Source organism: Cryptotermes secundus, unplaced genomic scaffold (assembly GCF_002891405.2).
Source record: "Cryptotermes secundus unplaced genomic scaffold, Csec_1.0 scaffold1058, whole genome shotgun sequence".
Taxonomy (NCBI): domain Eukaryota; kingdom Metazoa; phylum Arthropoda; class Insecta; order Blattodea; family Kalotermitidae; genus Cryptotermes; species Cryptotermes secundus.
In genome coordinates this window covers 34,334-51,866 of record NW_019728509.1, presented here as the reverse complement: position 1 = coordinate 51,866, position 17,533 = coordinate 34,334, and the positions used below count along the sequence as shown (strand labels likewise).

At 40.2% G+C, this 17,533-nt stretch overlaps 1 long non-coding RNA gene across 1 annotated transcript; it reads right to left on the bottom strand.

Moving 5' to 3' along the window:
* Window positions 1–1,224: 1,224 nt before the first annotated feature.
* LOC117282379 lies at window positions 1,225–16,815 on the bottom strand. Its single transcript, XR_004513112.1, has 2 exons — window positions 16,731–16,815; window positions 1,225–2,253 (listed from the first exon to the last, which is right to left on the bottom strand). It is a non-coding gene; the product is annotated as an uncharacterized LOC117282379 (long non-coding RNA).
* Between the last annotated feature and the right edge of the window lie 718 nt (window positions 16,816–17,533).

Sequence of the window (17,533 nt, the reverse complement as noted above, 5' to 3'; positions counted from 1 at the left end):
CCAAGGAATTAATTGTAATATACTATTATTCTCGGAATTACCAAGTTCGTTAAATTCAAATACTTATCAGATAGCATGGCTAAGGTTCTTCTTATCAACAGCAGAAAGAGTGCACATTTGCACGCGAAATGGCATTCGCAATTTGCCTGTCACAAAGCGCTTTAGGAAACATACGTATATTGGAATAAGCACAGTGCTGCATGAGACATTTGATATAGTAAAGAGCCGCTGTGAACACGTGACAGTTCCCATCCAGCATGCCTTAGTTCTATGTTTGATTGAGACCATTCGAATCAGTATTTTTGCTTATGTAGGAAGACACAAAGCAAAGGATCAATACCTTTTCTTATACAAACTCCGTATTCGGAACATTTTAGATAATAAAAATGAAATTAAGATAATTCCCACCCTCTGCAAGTAAGTTCTATGTTTTGGTTAATAGTTATCTCCCAAAATAAAATTACGAATTCTAACATATTCTTCATAATATTATTTGCGGTACTATAAAATCTTATATTAAACGCACTGCATTGCAATTATTTGAAAATATATTTAGTGAAACTTGTCTTCGATTTTAAAAATTTAGTTTTTCATTTCTAAATTTAATAAGATTTTCTAATATATTTTACGAAAATTTAAATTTGTTCTGTTTATTTTCACTAGCTAAATTTTACTTTTCGTAGAGTGTATTTAAATGGGATGTATTCCGGTAGTTTTATGACTCACGAACCTGTTTCATTTACATTTAAATATACAGTTAATTTAAAAATGTAGTTGAAGAAACTGGAAACTTAAAGAGTCACAAAACGAACAGACATTTAATCTTATATATCGATACTTGGGCAAGTCAGTGAAACAGAAAGAATAATATTAATATCGGCCTACTGATAAAGGGATTAGATGAACTTAAATGCTCTACGAGAAAAATATAGAGATAAGAACAGACTTAAAATAAATTCGAATGCTGACATAAGACCATGTGTGCATGCTGCCCATAATATACGCTTACATGCCCAGTGCAGAATGCTTCGCAGGCAGGATGACAATAAAGTACATAATTTTGATATATACATAAACTGCTCCACAATCACAATCACCTATCATCTGGTGGTTGATACAATAGGCCAGAAGTGGCCGCAGTACTTAGTCCCACCCCACTAGCAATAAAAAAAAAATACATGGTCCCACTGAGAAATTATGTCGCTTTCTTTGCTTATTAGGCCATTCCTTATGCAAAATTAATGAAACAAGCTAAGAGAAAGCGGGCTATGAGGTAACAGTGGCCACAGCTATTGTTTTATGTGTTGTTACGTTGCATGTGGACTGTAATCAATGCAGAAGTGCGGTTTGCTACCCCACTCACCCCTCCCGAGCAAGTTAAAGGATTTTGTACGTGTTTTGAATATATTTTACTTAGGCCATATCCGCATTTACCAAATCGAACCACGGTACTATGTGCAGATGCACAGAACTAAGCATGTAAACGTATACAGCAGGCATGTGTAGCACAAAAAGTGAAATATTAACATATGCTTAGAAATTACTTTGGTGAATGAAATCTTTGGTAAATGATTTCAGTCTTACCCTGTTATCATCATTATAAATATGAAATATAACGCTGAGATGGAGTCCTATTTCACTCATAATCGGCAAATGACCTTATTGCACTTACTGCATGACTTCCGTTTCGACAATTTAGGTAACTTAATTGTAGTTTACTCTCTCGTAAATTAGTTGAAAGAAATCACAGCAAATAGATAACAAAACAAGCTGTTACATAACATGATACATAATTGTGTATTCTCCCACGTTATAATGTTCATTCTTTCTTTTTTAAGAAAACCAATGAAATATTAGTATATATTAACTTTCTTCACACTCATATTTTATTAAATATTGTCGTTCCACAGGATTTGATTTATATATATATCAGTAATTCTTTATATTCGTAATTCTCTTGAACACAACGGTTTGGTTCCCCTGTCGAAGTATCGTAACGTTAGCCTAGCCACGAAAAGCACTGGGAAGTGGTACGCTGGCTGACGTCGCTGTTACTTCATGATAATTGTGACAGAGAATGTGCTTCTCGTTGTGAGTATATTTCCTTTCTAGAAGGAGACAAAGGAGGAATTTATCTGCCCGTGTTCTCTGTAATTAAAGTCAGCCCTCCTCTAAGAAGAAGTCCTCTCGTCGGCTCGTTGAAGATGCGTTGGGGCCATTACCACAGGCATGCTGTACAGAAGACGAGTCCACCTGCAAACAGACAAGGAATGTTAGACAACGGATGTGATGACCACCGAAAACAAGTGAATAGACTACGGCGATCTACTTCCTGCTGCCTCAATGGTTACTGATGTTATGATTCGATGGGCATTGGAAAGCAGCGGTTAATACCGCTAAACTAACATTTTCCTTGAGAGATCTTACAGCTTTTGATATGATGCTGCGTGGTAATGTGTCAAGAGTCATTTCAAAACTGTAGAGGTGCTGCCACTACTTTTTATCCGACCAATGTATTTAAAGAGAGTTTTAGGTCCACATCTCTAAACATACAATCAATCGAAAAACTTAATATTTTACTGTAGCATCCTTCTGCACTTTCAGTCAGTGAACTTCGAACCGATTTATTTGTGAGGAATATGAATATGAGTGGTAATTATCATTCTATGAAATACCTCGAAACTTGTGAATTTAAATTCAATACGTTAAGTTATCCATTAACATTCAGATACAACTGAACTAATACACATTTTCAGCTGTATATTAAAGAAATGTGGATTGTGATTTATGTAAATTTGAAACACCAAAGGAATACGAAATTTTATGTTAACTTCCCGCAAGTCGCGGCTTTCTTGTTCACTATATTCTAGTATTTAATTAATTTTTGTCACAGTGTAAACAACCGAATGACGGGTTGGAGTTCGATTCCCGGTAGGTTCATGAATTTTCTCTTCTCCACGTCGGTCCCACGAAACTTCCTATCCAATGGGTACGGGGGGATATTTCCCCGGGAGTAAAGAGGCAGGGGCGTGAAGCTGACCGCTCACTTTCAACTAGTGTCGAGGTCAAGAAAATGTGGATCTATACATCCACTCCCCCATACACCTTCGTGGCGTAGTGTTTAATTAGTTAAGCACAGGGACAACTTTACCTCTACCACAGCCTAAAGAACAGGGGCTGAATTTGTAAATAAATTAATATTCACAAAGAAAGAAAGCAATAGAAGACTTGCTTTTATTCGCAGCTAAATTTTGGGGAAGTGTTGTTGTGTGAGAAACGTTGGATTTATTGACCGCAAGTAGGCAGTAGGAACATTATTCTTCTTTGCATTTATTTTACGTAAAAAGTAACCGAGAGCCGGGATAGCTCAGTCGGTATAGCGAGTCGCTACGAGCTGGATGACCGAGGGGATGGAGTTCGAGTCCCGGTAGTGTCAGGAATTTTCTTCACGTCGTCCAGGACGGCTCTGAGAGTCACCCAACCTCCTATCCGATGGGTACCTGGGTTCTTTCCAGAAGGTAGAGCGGCCGAGGCGTGAAGCTGACCACTCTCCTCCAACTTGTGTCGAGGTCAAGAAAATGTGGACCTATACATCCACTTCCCGAAACGCCTTCAATGGGGTAATGCTTAATTAGTCAAGCACAAGGGCAAATTTATAAAGTGTGAACGAGAAAATTTATTGCGAAATATTGGCCCCAAGGTTTCAACTTGATAGATCCTTAGCAGGAATTAAATATTTCGGTTCCTGTTACAATGTACAAACACCAGTTGAGGGGCATCTTAACTATGTAAAAAAGCAACAATGAAAAGCCATAAAACTTTATTTACCGGTAGCTACGTCAGTCCAGAAAAGTAGTAGTGATCGAGTTGATAAAACAGCAACGCTCCAGGCTATACCCGATTTTAATAGCTGCCTGTTACCCTCAGTCAAATGTTTCGGGGTTTCCTTAAGTCTCCCATTCCCAATGCTATTTTAGCATCTTCAATGATTCCAGGAGCTTCTCGTCCTGAACCCTACCTTTCCATTACTTATCATGCGTACCAGTCTCCGCCATTTAACCCTGTAATTGATAAGCGTTTCTGAAGTTAAGACACATTAATGGTGCCCCTTGCTGCATTGTCACGGCGTGCCCTTCGGTCTGGGGACCAAGGAGAAGATTCAGAATGCGGAAGTCCTGGAAAATGGCGCCAATAAACATCTTCGGACAGTAGACAGTGCATGGCCTTCCAGTGTTGGAACTGGGAGTGAAATGTTCTGGATTGCAAAACATTAAGTACCTTAAAATTAGAGGCCTAATTATACAGGGCACACAGCAATGTTAGAGCAGTGGAAGGGCCGCGCCATAGCTCAAGCGGTTAGTCGCTGGCTTCCCACCGCGCCGGCCCGGGTTCGATCCCGGGTCTGGTCAAGTGGGATTTGTGGTGGATAAAGTGGCGCTGGGGCAGGTTTTCTCCGAGTACTTGGGTTTCCCCTGCCAATCTTCATTCCACCAATTGCTCCACAATCACCCTCACCTATCATCTGGGGCTGATACAATAGGCCAGGAGTGGCCGCTAGTACAAAGAACTTAATACCACCCCACTAGCAATAAAAAAAATACAACAATGTATTCCAATTTGCAGCCAATTGGAGGTGACTACGGTCACAGTTGCTTTTATTTCTGTTTCTGGCCAGAATATTATATTAAAGTAGAGAGAATGTGTAATTTGATGAAAGTAAACAGTGAACGTTAGGAGCAATAACTGAAGCATGTTTTGTTGAAAAGCTAAGGAAAGACAATGTACACAAATAACTATGTAGCATCCATCAAGGTCTAAATATTATCCCACATGAATGGCATAATATATAGACATTGAAAGGTAAATGAAGGAGAACATTTTCTGTTTGAAGGTGACGCAGCGTAGCGTAGGTGCCAGCGTGTCACGGGGATAACACTGCCTTTATTTTCAGGGCAGGAAATTCTTTTACACTGGAGAATGCAGCAGGTTGCTCGCTTGTATCTTTCCACCAGACAACGATAGTCTTCTAATTCACCTCCGTGCAAATCTCACTTCTCAAATACATCTGCCCTTGTGTAAAAGACAGTCAAAGTAAATATATTCATAGAGATATAAGATTTAAGTCTGTAATATTACGTATTTGATGATATGAAGGAAGTACAGGTACACGAATTTGGCATAAATGTCTTCGCTTTTGTTGTTCCTTATTAATCCAATACTGCAGAAGTAAGGACCGTTAAACTGCTGGCCTGAGTGCGCTGTACTACCGAGGATTCGAGTGCCGGTGTAGGTCGCAAACACAACTTTACCTACTTACATATCTACACAAGAGGAAGTACACTACTGCACGCTGATTGGGCTCTTTAGCTGTAGTTAAAAAGTCAGTGGGACGAATAAAATTATGAGCCTCCTTGAAATAATCTCACTTACAAAAATGTTACGTAATTTCATGCATGCATATTTAAGCTGCGTGTCATCCTCTGAGGTAGTCCCAAAGTAAGTTTATAGGCCTACAGGTTAAACTCTAGATCAAGGAGAATGCAATGGGCAGGGCATATAGCAAGAATGGGAAAGAAGAAGTACTTGTACATAAATAATTTTGGTCAGAAAACATGTACAAAGATTTCTTTGGGATCAATCAGCGACTGTTGGACGATGATATTTAGAAGGTTCTTAAGGAAAGGTGATACAGTTTGCCCTTGGTTCAATAGGCTGAAGTTAGGTGCGTAAATGACTTAAGGGAAATATTGCAAATATCCGAAAAGCAGTGGATTGAGATTGTTCGGTAACGGGTTCTTGCAAAAATCTGGGCTCCATGGAGGGTGGAGATTTCTCTAGTATCTCAGTGGCTGCTGGCTTCTCAAGAGGGGTTCTCTTTTGTGGATATGGTCAGGTTACAATTTATATATACATTTTGAAGGTTAACTTTAACATATCTGAACAGTATTCTTGTTGGTTATCAACTTTCCTGTCACACACAACATGAATGTGGAACAAGAATTGTTAAGATTTTGGTGGACGAAGTAGGACTACAGGGCAGCCAGAAATAAAATTACACACAGCTTCGGTTGGACGCCACTGTGTGTCAAGTTAAGACTTTTTAAACACTGTGAATTCATTCTTCTCGTGCAGCCAGAAAATTTCTCTGCCAACCGTTTCTGAAATCCTGCTATTTCAGGTTCTCTTCTAACTAGTGGATGGAATTAATCCGCTCTTCATAATTTTCAACTGAAATTTAATACTGGTCTTCATTCAGGTTTAGTTTAATGTCTCAACGACTTCATCAGTAGCCCATTATGTTCCTCTTCCCTCACTCCACGGAACCCCGTAGCCATTTTCTGGCCACCATATCCTTCCCACTCGAAAACTGGTACAAAGCACCCCTGATATATCTAGTCTATATTAATCGTCGTATAAAGGCCTATTGTCTGTTCAGTTTACTGGAACTGCAGGCGCTACAACTGCCTATGATCAACGGTTTGATATTGACAATAATGGGCCGGTCCATTACCTCAATACTGCACGCCACTAAATGGGAATTGTGATTACTGATTACAGTGTTATGGTTACCCTGACAGCGGAAAAGAATACGTTCATGTCACAGATAGCGATCGCTATGAAACAATGCATACCGATACTGTAGTATATAGAGGGCTGTGGGAATTATTGCAACTCGGGCCAGCAGAGCAATCTGCTGCGGCCCAATAGTGAAATCCAACCGGCTCTGTTTTGTGGTTCTGTAGGGAAATAAGCTGCACTCAGTCTGCATTTCAATTGTTCTCCGTCTGAGCTTCAAGCTCTAACGTGCCTTGTTTTTGAGGTTTCAATTATCGACCTTCATGCTTGCGTGACACTTGCAACTGCAAATTCTTTGTATTTATCCACACTGTACTATGTCCCACGTTGTGGATTTGCAAGTTATGACACCGTACATTCTGGTAAATAATTACCAACATTTCGGAGAAACATACTGCCACTATCTTTACTCCTGTCCTGATGATAGTGGTAGCCTACACTTTCACAATATCTTGGCAAATTAAATGACGTCATAACACGGTACATCACAGTGGCAGTGCCAGACTTTATATATTTCATCGTTCACTGCAGATTATTAACACTTAACTGTTTATGTTACATTTTCCGCTATATTACGAGTATTTCATGTTAAGTAACCTGCAGTAACTATAGGGTGTTAGACGTTCTCGTGTGGGCGTGGCAACTAGGATTTAATTACACATGATATGAGAAGATTCGAAACGATGAAAATGTAGTTCTTAAATGCACGCCATCACACTGAACGCAGCTACTTTGGAACTATAAATACAGAGGAAATACGTGAAGAAGAAGGGACAAATGGACTAACTCGGAAACATCAAAGAATTCCGAGTCGGAGTGGAGTGGTTTACCTTGTACCTGATGATGATATATTCCACTAATTAAAATTACAAAATCTCAGAGGAAAATATAGTATAATGTTTCACATTTGCACGAATTTAATGCAAATCCACATTCTAAAAGATTAAATCGCATGAAAGTGATTCATTCTCTGTTTCGTAAATCCGTTTTCTAGTTTCTAATTATAGAAATCTCCTTGTTATATAAAATTTTGGTTATTCTTAAAAATATTTGTATTTAATAACTTTTTCCCCCCCCAGTGGGCCTAGGCCTACCTTCATGAACTTCTCCGTTCACTTCGGTTTTTCTAGATCTTATAAATTCGATAGGACTCCGTGGGCGGGTGATCAGCTCGTCGCAAGGCCTCTCTACCTGTAGACAAACACAGAAAAACGCACACAAACATCCATGCCCTGAGTGGGATTCGAACCCACGATCCCGGTTTCCAAGCGAGCGAAGACACTACATGTCTTAGACCGCTCGGCTACCGTGACCGGCATTTACTAACTTTACAGAGGGAAAATATAATGAAAAGTCTCTTCTACCGAAGATGTTTAGCGTGGCAAAAGTGCAAAATTATTTCCGGCTAGATAAAGCATATTCCTATAATGAGAGGTTATGTTGTAGCTTACCGCCGTCTCATTATATGAGTGGTCACAGAGAAGAAGAATACAATGTATTAAAAACTAAGGTAACGTTTCTGAAAGAGGATAATTTTAATGAAGTGAATATTCTTTATACAAATCTTTTTTGCTAATATCAATTTGCTTTATAACGTTCTACATGTGAAAATGCACATTTTTACTCCTCTTATACGCTTCTCTCATTGTCCGTCCGCTTTTTGCTTTAGTGTGAAAACACAATTTTTTATATCTTACTCCTCTTCTGAGCCCCTGTGTGTCTGGTCCGAGCATTTCTCAGTTTTCATTTTTACCCTATCCCAAATTCATGTCTTCACTTCTGTGTATACTTCCAAGTATTTTCTTATCCGTTGGCCCCTTTCTTTCATCCCTGGTTGTAGATTAGTTTAAGGCAAAGGTGAAGTCGCAAGTGTGATTAAATAATCGATCAATCACTACACCATGAAGACGACCGGTCGCGGTAGCCTAGCGGTGTACTCTTTTCGCACGCTCTGAAGCCGGGATCGCGGGTTTGAATTCCACATAAAGCATGGATGTTTGGTGTGTGTATGAGTTTATTCTGTGTTGGTGCTGTCCTGTGTTTAGGTAGAAGCCTTGCAACGAGCTGATCACCCGTCCAAGGCATCCTACAGTCTGTAAAAATGATCAATGAAACTAAGAAATCAGCTCTGTGCTCCAAAGTGGTAGCGAAGAGGAAGACAAAAATGCCATGAAGACATATTGGAGAGTGCAGGTATAGCCCTATCGTTCTTTGCCTCTTCACTATATTTCGGTGAGTGGTCAGCTTCGCGCCCTAGCGGCTTTACCTCTGGGGAAAGAACCCTCTCCACCCATTGGATATGAGGCCGGGTGGACCCCAGAACTGATCTGGATGATGTGGAATAGAGAAAAAATTCTTTCACCTGCGGGGAATCGAACCCCAGCCGTTCTACCCGTAGTCCGTCGCTATACCGACTGAACTGTCTATACTAATTTACTTTTCTAATAATGTTATATTTTAGAGTCCTGTTGCACTGATTTATGTCCATGATTTATTTTAACCGTCNATTTTAATAGCTGCCTGTTACCCTCAGTCAAATGTTTCGGGGTTTCCTTAAGTCTCCCATTCCCAATGCTATTTTAGCATCTTCAATGATTCCAGGAGCTTCTCGTCCTGAACCCTACCTTTCCATTACTTATCATGCGTACCAGTCTCCGCCATTTAACCCTGTAATTGATAAGCGTTTCTGAAGTTAAGACACATTAATGGTGCCCCTTGCTGCATTGTCACGGCGTGCCCTTCGGTCTGGGGACCAAGGAGAAGATTCAGAATGCGGAAGTCCTGGAAAATGGCGCCAATAAACATCTTCGGACAGTAGACAGTGCATGGCCTTCCAGTGTTGGAACTGGGAGTGAAATGTTCTGGATTGCAAAACATTAAGTACCTTAAAATTAGAGGCCTAATTATACAGGGCACACAGCAATGTTAGAGCAGTGGAAGGGCCGCGCCATAGCTCAAGCGGTTAGTCGCTGGCTTCCCACCGCGCCGGCCCGGGTTCGATCCCGGGTCTGGTCAAGTGGGATTTGTGGTGGATAAAGTGGCGCTGGGGCAGGTTTTCTCCGAGTACTTGGGTTTCCCCTGCCAATCTTCATTCCACCAATTGCTCCACAATCACCCTCACCTATCATCTGGGGCTGATACAATAGGCCAGGAGTGGCCGCTAGTACAAAGAACTTAATACCACCCCACTAGCAATAAAAAAAATACAACAATGTATTCCAATTTGCAGCCAATTGGAGGTGACTACGGTCACAGTTGCTTTTATTTCTGTTTCTGGCCAGAATATTATATTAAAGTAGAGAGAATGTGTAATTTGATGAAAGTAAACAGTGAACGTTAGGAGCAATAACTGAAGCATGTTTTGTTGAAAAGCTAAGGAAAGACAATGTACACAAATAACTATGTAGCATCCATCAAGGTCTAAATATTATCCCACATGAATGGCATAATATATAGACATTGAAAGGTAAATGAAGGAGAACATTTTCTGTTTGAAGGTGACGCAGCGTAGCGTAGGTGCCAGCGTGTCACGGGGATAACACTGCCTTTATTTTCAGGGCAGGAAATTCTTTTACACTGGAGAATGCAGCAGGTTGCTCGCTTGTATCTTTCCACCAGACAACGATAGTCTTCTAATTCACCTCCGTGCAAATCTCACTTCTCAAATACATCTGCCCTTGTGTAAAAGACAGTCAAAGTAAATATATTCATAGAGATATAAGATTTAAGTCTGTAATATTACGTATTTGATGATATGAAGGAAGTACAGGTACACGAATTTGGCATAAATGTCTTCGCGTTTGTTGTTCCTTATTAATCCAGTACTGCAGAAGTAAGGACCGTTATACTGCTGCCCAGAGTGCGCTGTACTACCGAGGATTCGAGTGCCGGTGTAGGTCGCAAACACAACTTTACCTACTTACATATCTACACAAGAGGAAGTACACTACTGCACGCTGATTGGGCTCTTTAGCTGTAGTTAAAAAGTCAGTAAGCAGAAACAAACAGAATTGTGGGACGAATAAAATTATGAGCCTCCTTGAAATAATCTCACTTACAAAAATGTTACGTAATTTCATGCATGCATATTTAAGCTGCGTGTCATCCTCTGAGGTAGTCCCAAAGTAAGTTTATAGGCCTACAGGTTAAACTCTAGATCAAGGAGAATGCAATGGGCAGGGCATATAGCAAGAATGGGAAAGAAGAAGTACTTGTACATAAATAATTTTGGTCAGAAAACATGTACAAAGATTTCTTTGGGATCATTATGACTGTTGCACGATGATATTTAAAAGGTTCTTAAGGATAGGTGCTACAGTTTGCCCTTGGTTCAATAGGTAGAAGCTGGGTGCGTAAATGACTTAAGGGAAATATTGCAAATATCCGAAATGCAGTGGATTGAGATCGGTCGGTAATGGGTTCTTGCAAAAATCTGGGCTCCATGGAAGGTGGAGATTTCTCTAGTATCTCAGTGGCTGCTGGTTTCTCAAGAGGGGTTCTCTTTTGTGGATTTAATTAGGTTACAATTTATATATACATTTTGAAGGTTAACTTTAACATATATGAACAGTATTCTTGTTGGTTATCAACTTTCCTGTCACACACAACATGAATGTGGAACAAGAATTGTTAAGATTTTGGTGGACGAAGTAGGACTACAGGGCAGCCAGAAATAAAATTACACACAGCTTCGGTTGGACGCCACTGTGTGTCAAGTTAAGACTTTTTAAACACGGTGAATTCATTCTTCTCGTGCAGCCAGAAAATTTCTCTGCCAACCGTTTCTGAAATCCTGCTATTTCAGGTTCTCTTCTAACTAGTGGATGGAATTAATCCGCTCTTCATAATTTTCAACTGAAATTTAATACTGGTCTTCATTCAGGTTTAGTTTAATGTCTCAACGACTTCATCAGTAGCCCATTATGTTCCTCTTCCCTCACTCCACGGAACCCCGTAGCCATTTTCTGGCCACCATATCCTTCCCACTCGAAAACTGGTACAAAGCACCCCTGATATATCTAGTCTATATTAATCGTCGTATAAAGGCCTATTGTCTGTTCAGTTTACTGGAACTGCAGGCGCTACAACTGCCTATGATCAACGGTTTGATATTGACAATAATGGGCCGGTCCATTACCTCAATACTGCACGCCACTAAATGGGAATTGTGATTACTGATTACAGTGTTATGGTTACCCTGACAGCGGAAAAGAATACGTTCATGTCACAGATAGCGATCGCTATGAAACAATGCATACCGATACTGTAGTATATAGAGGGCTGTGGGAATTATTGCAACTCGGGCCAGCAGAGCAATCTGCTGCGGCCCAATAGTGAAATCCAACCGGCTCTGTTTTGTGGTTCTGTAGGGAAATAAGCTGCACTCAGTCTGCATTTCAATTGTTCTCCGTCTGAGCTTCAAGCTCTAACGTGCCTTGTTTTTGAGGTTTCAATTATCGTCCTTCATGCTTGCGTGACACTTGCAACTGCAAATTCTTTGTATTTATCCACACTGTACTATGTCCCACGTTGTGGATTTGCAAGTTATGACACCGTACATTCTGGTAAATAATTACCAACATTTCGGAGAAACATACTGCCACTATCTTTACTCCTGTCCTGATGATAGTGGTAGCCTACACTTTCACAATATCTTGGCAAATTAAATGACGTCATAACACGGTACATCACAGTGGCAGTGCCAGACTTTATATATTTCACCGTTCACTGCAGATTATTAACACTTAACTGTTTATGTTACATTTTCCGCTATATTACGAGTATTTCATGTTAAGTAACCTGCAGTAACTATAGGGTGTTAGACGTTCTTGTGTGGGCGTGGCAACTAGGATTTAATTACACATGATATGAGAAGATTTGAAACGATGAAAATGTAGTTCTTAAATGCACGCCATTACACTGAACGCAGCTACTTTGGAACTATAAATACAGAGGAAATACGTGAAGAAGAAGGGACAAATGGACTAACTCGGAAACATCAAAGAATTCCGAGTCGGAGTGGAGTGGTTTACCTTGTACCTGATGATGATATATTCCACTAATTAAAATTACAAAATCTCAGAGGAAAATATAGTATAATGTTTCACATTTGCACGAATTTAATGCAAATCCACATTCTAAAAGATTAAATCGCATGAAAGTGATTCATTCTCTGTTTCGTAAATCCGTTTTCTAGTTTCTAATTATAGAAATCTCCTTGTTATATAAAATTTTGGTTATTCTTAAAAATATTTGTATTTAATAACTTTTTCCCCCCCCAGTGGGCCTAGGCCTACCTTCATGAACTTCTCCGTTCACTTCGGTTTTTCTAGATCTTATAAATTCGATAGGACTCCGTGGGCGGGTGATCAGCTCGTCGCAAGGCCTCTCTACCTGTAGACAAACACAGAAAAACGCACACAAACATCCATGCCCTGAGTGGGATTCGAACCCACGATCCCGGTTTCCAAGCGAGCGAAGACACTACATGTCTTAGACCGCTCGGCTACCGTGACCGGCATTTACTAACTTTACAGAGGGAAAATATAATGAAAAGTCTCTTCTACCGAAGATGTTTAGCGTGGCAAAAGTGCAAAATTATTTCCGGCTAGATAAAGCATATTCCTATAATGAGAGGTTATGTTGTAGCTTACCGCCGTCTCATTATATGAGTGGTCACAGAGAAGAAGAATACAATGTATTAAAAACTAAGGTAACGTTTCTGAAAGAGGATAATTTTAATGAAGTGAATATTCTTTATACAAATCTTTTTTGCTAATATCAATTTGCTTTATAACGTTCTACATGTGAAAATGCACATTTTTACTCCTCTTATACGCTTCTCTCATTGTCCGTCCGCTTTTTGCTTTAGTGTGAAAACACAATTTTTTATATCTTACTCCTCTTCTGAGCCCCTGTGTGTCTGGTCCGAGCATTTCTCAGTTTTCATTTTTACCCTATCCCAAATTCATGTCTTCACTTCTGTGTATACTTCCAAGTATTTTCTTATCCGTTGGCCCCTTTCTTTCATCCCTGGTTGTAGATTAGTTTAAGGCAAAGGTGAAGTCGCAAGTGTGATTAAATAATCGATCAATCACTACACCATGAAGACGACCGGTCGCGGTAGCCTAGCGGTGTACTCTTTTCGCACGCTCTGAAGCCGGGATCGCGGGTTTGAATTCCACATAAAGCATGGATGTTTGGTGTGTGTATGAGTTTATTCTGTGTTGGTGCTGTCCTGTGTTTAGGTAGAAGCCTTGCAACGAGCTGATCACCCGTCCAAGGCATCCTACAGTCTGTAAAAATGATCAATGAAACTAAGAAATCAGCTCTGTGCTCCAAAGTGGTAGCGAAGAGGAAGACAAAAATGCCATGAAGACATATTGGAGAGTGCAGGTATAGCCCTATCGTTCTTTGCCTCTTCACTATATTTCGGTGAGTGGTCAGCTTCGCGCCCTAGCGGCTTTACCTCTGGGGAAAGAACCCTCTCCACCCATTGGATATGAGGCCGGGTGGACCCCAGAACTGATCTGGATGATGTGGAATAGAGAAAAAATTCTTTCACCTGCGGGGAATCGAACCCCAGCCGTTCTACCCGTAGTCCGTCGCTATACCGACTGAACTGTCTATACTAATTTACTTTTCTAATAATGTTATATTTTAGAGTCCTGTTGCACTGATTTATGTCCATGATTTATTTTAACCGTCTTACAGTGCATACACTCATCCACCTCACTCTTCTCTCTTGCACTACATGTTTCAGCACAAAAGTGCCATCTTCAGGTGCTTTTCGTTGTACGTCAAACTACTTCATTGCATGCCCTGTTGTCTCTATACTAAAATATATACTCGTCATATATATTGATAAATTTTAAATATTAAAAATATTAAAACTGTTCAGGATTTGTCATCCTTATGTCGTATCTCAATACGCGAGTCACACCTATCTTCCTCTATCGGAGCATTCTTCCTACTTTCGTGTGTGTATTGTGCTTTGTGTTGTGTCTTGCTCCTGTGACTGCGTGTGACTGCACTTTTGTGCTGAAACATGTAGTGCAAGAGAGAAGAGTAAGGTGAATAAATGTATGCACTGTAAGACGGTTAAAATAAATCATGGACATACTTTTCTAATATTTAATACTAAATATGTTTTCGAGGTGGTTGAAAAATTTATACTTAAAGCCACAAGATAATCCTTCTCTTGGTGATGAAAATACTCAGAATGCGAAGATAATAAACTAGTATGCACTCCTGTTTTGTATTCAGGTGGTCCAGAGTTCAGATCCCACCCGAGGTTTGAATATCTTGATTGAGATTTTATGCGGTCTTCCTGAGTCCGTGTAGACAAAAACTAGAATAACACCTTACGATAGACAGGCATAACCCCCTTTGACGTACTCTTCAGTTTACACTTCCTCAGTCATTATTTCATTCGACGAGTTCAAGCGGGTCAAGACAGGATCCATTCAAAAGAGCCGATTCCTCTGTACAGAGTAATGAATTTATAATCATTAAAATCATGATAGAATTGTATTAACATCAGTCATGAAAACGTCCTCCAATTCTGCTAAAAATATACCATTCATAATTATACAGTCCTTGCATAGTAATTTTACGTTACTTCAGTAACTTATTCAGCGTCATCGAATTACCTAAAAATTATTTGTTAATATAATGAAAGAGCCGATCACCGTGGTCACGCGGTCTAAGGCACGAACTGTTTTCGTCCGCTCAAATACCGGGATCGTGGGTTCGAATCCACTTGAGGCATTGATGTCTGTGTGGGTTTTTTTAGTGTCTATGTTGTCCTGTGTGCAGGTAGCGACCTTCCGACTACCTGATCCCCGTCCAAGGAGTCCTACAGACTGTGTGAATGATCAAGAAACCGAAAAAGCAGCCAAGGTCTAACAAAGGGCTGTAGAGCCATAGATAGATATAATGAAAGTATGGAACTGCAGTTTAAAAACTGTGTACAAACCAATTATGAGATGAAGAATTGAGAATTTAACGCAAGAAAGATTAATTAACACTCTGACAGTATTTATCTACCCATTCTTTACATGCCGTCATTGATTTAGTATTTCCTTTTATTGATTAGAGAAGTTATATACTAACATTTGAAATTGTAACCATAGTGAAACATTTCTCTTCGGACCGACAGATCTATTGCTAAAGTTCACCCCTGCCGCTGTCGACAGTCCGGTTTAATCGAATTGCTTCGTTTAATATGAAGTACTTCAGATTGTGACTCATCGGTTAGGCTGCCATACGAACGAAAACAAGGACCACAATAATGGATAAACCGTTCTATAATCCGCAAAAATGTGGCACGCTCACGCGATTCCAGTACTACAGACGTGATACATGACTCTCTTCATGCGAATATATGCCGAATGAAATTTCCAGACCACGATTCACTTCTCATTTCTACATTATCTTTTCGGGGATAAAATTCGAACACCAGCCAGTAAAGTAGATATGTTAATGTGAGTTCAAAGCTTGACAATGCTTTGAATATTTGTAAGGTGCATCCACTGCATGAATCAAGGTACGTCATACCACGTGTAGGTAACTTTTCCGAAGAAGAATCCTGTGTAAACGTGTTCTCCACCGGCGTATGTATACCGGAAGTATGTTTCGTACAGAACTTAGAACCTTACTAATGATGACATAATTATCTGCGTTATTAACTGACGATGACGCACCCTCGCAGATGTAGTGCTGGATTTTATTTCTTCGGACTCTATACATGAGAGCCGGTAAAGCGACTGGCTATGGGGTCGGAGTTCGAGTCCCGGTGAGGGCAAGAATTTTCACTTTTCCATGTCGCGTAGACCGGCTCTGGGACCCACCCAACCTCCTATCCAGTGGGTACCGGAGGCTCTTTCCTGGGGGTAAAGCGGCCGGTTAGTGAAACTGACCACTCACATCCAACTAGTGCCGAGGACAAAAACTCTCAAATACATCAATACATGCCGGTTAATCATACAGTTTTGGAAGAAATCAGTAAGCGTTCACCGCATAACATTTTCCCAAGAGTTCAACAAAATACCTGCTGAATCTGAAGTCTCTTCATAACATACGCCGTTNGCAGTACCTCCGGGATCGGCCCAAAAAAAAAAAAAAAAAAAAAAAAAAAAAAAAGCAACGCTTACCTTATCCTCATAACCTGAGATACAGGAGCAATACCGGAGGCAGGAACCACGTGACAGTCGTTGTGAAGTGATGTGCACTGTTGGCTGAAACAAAACACATACCCAATCCATTAGTTTTCTCAAATTATCTGCAAACAGTCCACATACCGACCAGTTCCCATTCAATAACACAGATATTTAGGTTCCAGACATAAGCGGCCTCCGTAGTCTAGGGGTAACGTTACCACCCCATGACTCAAGGTACGCGGGTTCAAACCCTGCGAAGGGTTTCAGGGGACAAGTCCTCCGGGAAGGACTTTAAGCCGTAAAAGATCCTCATGTCTCTAGGAGACGTCTGAGCGAAATTAGGCAACACTTTTCCGCCCAAGTAGTTACCAATGCCTCTGGTAGATGGGGGAAATATCAGATACCGACAGCCGACCTCGTTGGCTGAACGGGGCTGATAGCACGCACCAGTACCGGTAGGATATGGGGACAGTAGAAATTGAAGGGGGATGCACAATGGACCAGTAACTGGTCTAAGTACATGGGGAAACCCACCCCCTCTAATAATAATACGTAATAATAATAATAATAAATAGGTTCCAGACATTGAAACAATTATTCATATATATATATATTGTGTATATGCTCTGAAGTTATTATCAGTCACAGAACTCTCCCTCCAGTTTCTTGTGGCGTGTACAATTTTGTAATTGAGGCTGCATAAAAATTTATTCGACGGGATACTGCTTAATATAATATTTTATCTTCCAGAAATTGAAACATTTAACTTTAACGACGTCATCCAACATAATATATGG